Source organism: Corylus avellana, chromosome ca7 (assembly GCF_901000735.1).
Source record: "Corylus avellana chromosome ca7, CavTom2PMs-1.0".
Lineage (NCBI taxonomy): Eukaryota > Viridiplantae > Streptophyta > Magnoliopsida > Fagales > Betulaceae > Corylus > Corylus avellana.
The window spans coordinates 5,245,673-5,252,049 of NC_081547.1; the positions used below are offsets into that span (position 1 = coordinate 5,245,673).

At 34.5% G+C, this 6,377-nt stretch overlaps 1 pseudogene; it reads left to right on the forward strand.

The window, feature by feature from the left end:
* Positions 1-1,738: 1,738 nt before the first annotated feature.
* On the forward strand, positions 1,739-3,000 carry LOC132188318 (acidic endochitinase-like; annotated as a pseudogene).
* Positions 3,001-6,377: the final 3,377 nt, after the last annotated feature.

Here is a 6,377-nt window from a genome sequence, read left to right on the forward strand (position 1 = left end):
TGACAAGGAATTCATTTGATAGAATGTGAATAAAGTAGGTAAATTTTTGCGATTAAGTGGTAAAAGGGATTGCTCAAGTGGAAAAAGTATGGGCTTTCGAAACCCAATAACAACTTGTTTCATTCAAACAGTAAATCATTATTAAACAGATAAAAGATATTGGCTCTCTGGATGAGTGTATACATGTGCTTTTGTGCTGATCATATTGTCTTCTATTATATATTATATTAGCCGGTTATATGCTAATATAATATAATATAATATAATTTAAAGAAAATGAGGGAAACATGCTGCAAATAAGATGATAAGATGATTCTTGAGCAAGACCCCACACGATGGAGAGCAAGGACTTCCTTTCTTTATCAATTATCTCCACCACGTTTTCTGTTTTTTTGTTTTTAATAAGTATTATCAGGACCACTTTTATTTTTATTTTTATTTTTATAAGCATTATATATCATGGACCACGCTCGTCCTTTTTTTTTTTGGAAGTATTATCTGGACGACCAGAAGAGGTTTTTTTTTGTTTTCAGGAACACGTTTTTGTTATTAGGACCACTTTTGTTTTGTAAGTATCACTTACTTCCAATTACGGATGGGTTTTCTTAGAGTGTGATTAGTATTGCGATTTTTAAATTAAAAATGTAATTTTAAATTAAATTGTAGAGATTGTATTATTTAAAAATACTTTTTTTAAAAAAATTGTGATTTGAAAACATAAAAATATTGGCATTTTCAAATCGTTGGCAAATGAATGTATTTTTAAAACACGTACGCTTTTAAAAGCTAAACAACAATTTTACCAAATGTTTATATAAAATTTTAAAAATCATATTTTTAAATTGAATGTTTTGAAATCATAAACCTAAACGGGAGCTATAAATCTAAGACCCAACCAGTTTACAATTAGATTAGACGTCCCATGTGACCGAGAAAGTTGATAAAAGAAGGTGTTAGTAGAATAATAGAGGTGGAAAATATGGTGCACGTACGAGAGATTAATTCAGACGAACTGAACCAATCGGCTTCAAAATAAAGGATTTAGGCTATGTACAAGTTTTGTTCTTCATGATATGGATCGAGGATGAACTATAGGAGCGATATTTGTTTCCTTTTTCTCTCTCTGATCTCTCTCTAATTACCGGATCAATATAATTTAATTTGTTTCAATGCAGGGAGAAAATATCTGTGGATGGCATTTGGTCTAATGGGCATATATATCCAAATCAATACGCATTAGGGTACTTGATCATATTAGTTGATGCATCATACGCTCTTGCAATCATGAAAGTGGATAGTTAAAAATAGAGACCAAATGTAGTGGCTTTGAAAAAATAGATAATTAATATATATATATATATATATATATATATATATATATATATGAATTTAACTAAAATGGAGAGTAAATTATTATGATAATTAAGCCGCATGCGAATAGGATTTTTTTTATTGTATTTATTTCCGTTTAAGTTGACTAGCATATTCAGTTTTATTGTGGGGTACATAATGGGATTCTGGGATAGACCATTCTGTAATTAAGCACTTGAGGAAATTAAACATGTATTTTCACTAGAAATATAAATGAAGTTAGCCTATTAAACTTTATTAAGTCATTTGTCAAATTTTAGGGTTGAGATAGTAATTTCCTCTACACACAAAAAAGAATCTGATACTCTCTCCTTGTATGCCTATAAATAGATATTCCTTCACCATCGATTCTCAAGCAAAGCACCAAGTAAGCAAATTATCACACTACTAGTAATGGCTCGGCAATTACTCACCCCCCCATTAGCCTTGTTCTACGTTTTACTCATGATTGTCCTGATCAATGGCTCACAAGCCGCTGGCATAATCTCGGTGTACTGGGGCCAAAATGCAAGTGAGGGCACTTTAGCTGATGCTTGCGGTACTAGTAGCAATTATAGTATTGTGAACATAGCTTTCCTATCCAAATTTGGCGATGGCACCGCCACGCTCAACCTATCCGGCCATTGTGACGCAACCACTAATGGGTGCACCGGTTTAGGCAACGACATCAAAGCTTGTCAAAAACAAAATATCAAAGTCATGCTTTCTATTGGAGGCCACAACGGAAGTGGTAGCTACCACCTTTCCTCAGCTGCTGACGCCAGGCAAACATTGCTAGCTAATTTTCATTATATTCTTATTGAGACATTATATTTCAAATAGGAAAATAGAAAAGTTAATTTGGGCTTTTCTGTATTTCCTTTCCTCTTTCCCTTTCCTCTTTCTTCAAGTATATATATAGGGATTGAATGAATAGTGCACGTTCATTGATATTTGGTGCATGTGCATGCAGTAGTTTTGCAACCTATTTGTGGGACCATTATCTTGGGGGCGAATCTTACTGTGACCGTCCGTTTGGTGATGCGGTCCTTGATGGCGTTGACTTCGCTATTGAAAAAGAGAGCGAGTACTGGGACGAGGTGGCAAGGAAGCTCTCAAGTTTTTACACGCAGCAGACGAAGAAGGCCTACTTATTAACTGCGGCTCCACAATGTCCTTTTCCAGACCCTCATCTAAAAGATGCAATAGACACTCGCCTGTTTGACTACATTTCGGTCCAATTTTACAACAGGAGTGCGAGTTTAAGTACAATTTCGATAAAGTTAAGGCTTCTATTGAAAAATGGGTTACTCACATCAAAGATTTTAAGAGTTTATTACTTTTGGGGTTCCCTGCAGCCAAAGAAGCAGCTGATAGTGGCTACGTGAAGCCCCATGATCTTGTAGAGCAGGAGTTAAAAGTGATTGATCATGATAATCCAAAATACGGGGGTGTTACGCTTTGGAATAGGTATTATGACAAATTGAGTAACTTTAGCTCAATTATTAAGCCCTATGTTTGAACTTTGAACTACTCCTCAGATCGATCGTGTTAACGTAAAACTACCTGCGCGCATTTGGGTGTCTACTCTGCAGCCTTTGTAATCTTTCATCATTTCCTTTGTCATCGATCTTTTTAAGTTTGTCGTTATCTTCAATAAGCAGGTAGCTAGTGAATTATATATATAATTTGATGTATTCTACCAAACTAGTGAGATGAGATGACTTATATATATCTCATTAATCAATAAAAAGATGCACCAGCTGGTGTTTCTTGTCAATGATCTTAACATGACATGTTACTTCAAAAAGTCTAATTGCATGCCCTAACCCTCGATCCCAAACTTGCAATCTCCTTTAGGTAATTATAATATTTTTGCTACTCAAAAACTATTTTTAACTTTTAAAATTGTAATATCATGGGGTTGCCCCTAAGTTGATGACATCCTTTACAATACTTACGATTGTAAGAGGTGCAATCTGCCAAATCATGACTATTCATCACAATGAATTGCCCGGCCAACAGCTTCTACGTTATCAATTTAGATTAAGAGTATGTTTAAGATTGTGTTTAAAAAATAGAACTTTTAAGTCAAAAAAAAGCTTTTTAGCAACGCTTCATTTTTAAGTTTCTACTAAAAGTGCATTTTTGTCATTTTTAAGTGTAAAAAAGTCAAACAAGTACTTTTAGAGTTTTTTACCAAATATGTCAGCTTTTGTTTGACATAACTTTTTATATTTTAAAAGTACTTTTTAAACTCTTTAACGCAATTCCAAACAAATTTTAAATAGTGTTAAGTGCCTTTGAGTTACTTGTAATATGCCTTAATATCAAATGATCATCTCGATTTCGAAAAGTGCTGTAAATTGTACCTATCTTAAGCTTAAATATCAAGATGATACTTCTATCCATAGTTTTAATGGGGAAACACCTCAAACTAGTCATAAACTGTCATATGGCCCATATGGGACATGTCATGTTTTGATAGGACTATATAGGAGTTGATGACGTGGATCATTGTTAATTTTATGAACGGAATATAGATGAACGTACTATCTACGTACATTTATTGGATGTATACAAGTACCATGCATCTGTGATAACTTTATAGAGGATTATATTTGATTTTGGGTTAAACCATATGTACCAAAAAAGTCAATTACCCCTAAAAATTAACTTGAACCCAAACATATATATTCAAAACCGTAGTTAAATATCCACATTTTTTAGGTACTTGTCTGGGAATGGACATTGTGGGTGGTGACGAGGTTAGCCACACCTTCCTCCCTCCCCAAAAACAATGGCAATATTCTCTTGGCAACAGCACCTGCACCATAATACCAAATTCCAATATAGTAAGTTACGAAAATTACTTAACAGGGCGGTACGTAGCTCCGAGTCTGCTGGGTTCTGGGCCTGTTTCGGTAGGTTTAAGACTCAAGTGACCAAGTCCCTTGCTGGGTTCGGACATAGAGATTGAGGGCTGCTAGGCTTCAGGGCTTGGGCCATGTTTCCTAAATCCGGTTGGCTCTTCTCTCGGGTATGGGCCTTATTGTTGACTCATGGGCGGGCCGCGGGTCATACTTATAAGAGTTCCCCAAATCTCTTGGATATATGGTTAGTAAAATTGTAAAATCCATCTATGGGAATTTAGAGGTGTGTTCCTAGGCTTCAAGGTGGGCTTTTGCTCGAGCTTCATGTCCTTGAAGAGTTTGAAGTATTTCTCGGATCCTACAAGAGTCTCGAATTCCCTTGACTATAAGTGAATTTGACAAATTAAGGGGTGGAATGACCATTATATTTCCTAAACTCTTAAGTAATTATGATATTTCAAAATTTTAAATTACATGACAACATATTCACCACATAATATTATACATACAGTTAGATTAGTAAAATAAAATCTTGACCATAAAATAACTTGAAATGGAGAAGATGTTTAGGTAAAATAATACATCTTATTCTCTAATTTAATAAGTTTGCAATGTCATACTTCTCATTAGGTTTGGGGTCAAATCAGACGATAAATGGGTAGAAGGCTAGAACCACATGTCTCATTGATGATAATTATTGATTGGACTTTCTTCCTTCTTTTCCACTTGGGCTACTAATTAAGTTAGATATGGGGAAAAGAAATATCATAAACTCATTAACAGCTGCAAATTTCTCAACAACATAATTCAAACAGTACTGCTTTTGATTTTGGAATATCTGTAATATTACCACTGCGGTCATCTTCTTAATTAATTACTTCTATATATGCTTAGAAGACTAATTCTTAGTAAAAGGCAAAACTTATACGTGTAGATACCCATTAATGCCTGCGCGCAGGCTGCAGCTGCACGAGAAGAACTCGCACGGCCTGGATCGACGAGGTTCAATATTGGTTCCATGCATCCACGTGTCGACGTACATGTTCATAAAATTTGAGTTGATAAGGTTTTTGGCAAAAATGTTGACAGGAACGCTATGTGGAACACGTTTCTTTTTAGCGCGCCCTCTTTTTCATCATCTTATTGGTCCCCCAATGCAATTTTAGATGCCCTTGTTAAATTTTTGGCAACCATCCCCGACATGGGTCACACTCTCACTCTGACCTACTCATTAAGTTGAGTTAAGGTTTTTGGCCCCGCTTAAATTTTGACAACAATGCGATGTTGACAATTCATATTTTTGGGTCGCACATGTTTCTATTGCGATTTGGATTTCTTCAAATTAAACTACCACTTCATTGCGATTTAAATTTGAGCATTTATCGAGACCAGCTGGATGGTTAGAACACTCGCAACAGTACTATTCCTACATTCTTATCCATTTCCCAAATGTTGAAAAGGCTCTTAAAGAACATGCAACAATCTCCCTATGGTAATATTATATTAATATAAAAAATACTTTTTTTTCCTCTATTTTCTATGGCATTTATTTGAGAATATTTAAATGACTTTATTTTTTCTCTCTGCTAGTGCACTTACATCAATTGATTAAGAAATGTTTTTTTTTTTAAAAAAAAAAAAAAAAAAATCTCTCATCCATTTCCATCCATATATATATATTTTTGGCAACCATTTGATGCTCCGACGTGGGTCACACTCTCACTCTGACCTGCTTATTAATTAAGTTGAGTTAAGGTTTTTGGCCGCTGCCTAAATTTAGACAGCAATGCGATGTTGACAATTCATATTTTTCGATCACACAGATTTCTATTGCGATTTGGATTTCTTCAAACTACCACTTCATTGTGATTTAAATTTGAGCATTTCTCGAGGCCAGCTGGATAGCTAGAATACTGGCAGCAGTACTATTCCTACATTCTTATCCATTTCCCAAAGTTTGAAAAGGCTCTTGACAAACATGCAACAAATAACAATCTCCCTATTGTAACACTATATTAATATAAAAATACTTTTTCTTTCCTCTATTTTCTTTAGCATTTATTTGAGAGAATATTTAAATGACTTTATTTGTTCTCTGTGCTAGTGCACTTACACCAACAGATTAAGAAATGTTTTTTTTTTTTTTATTAATCT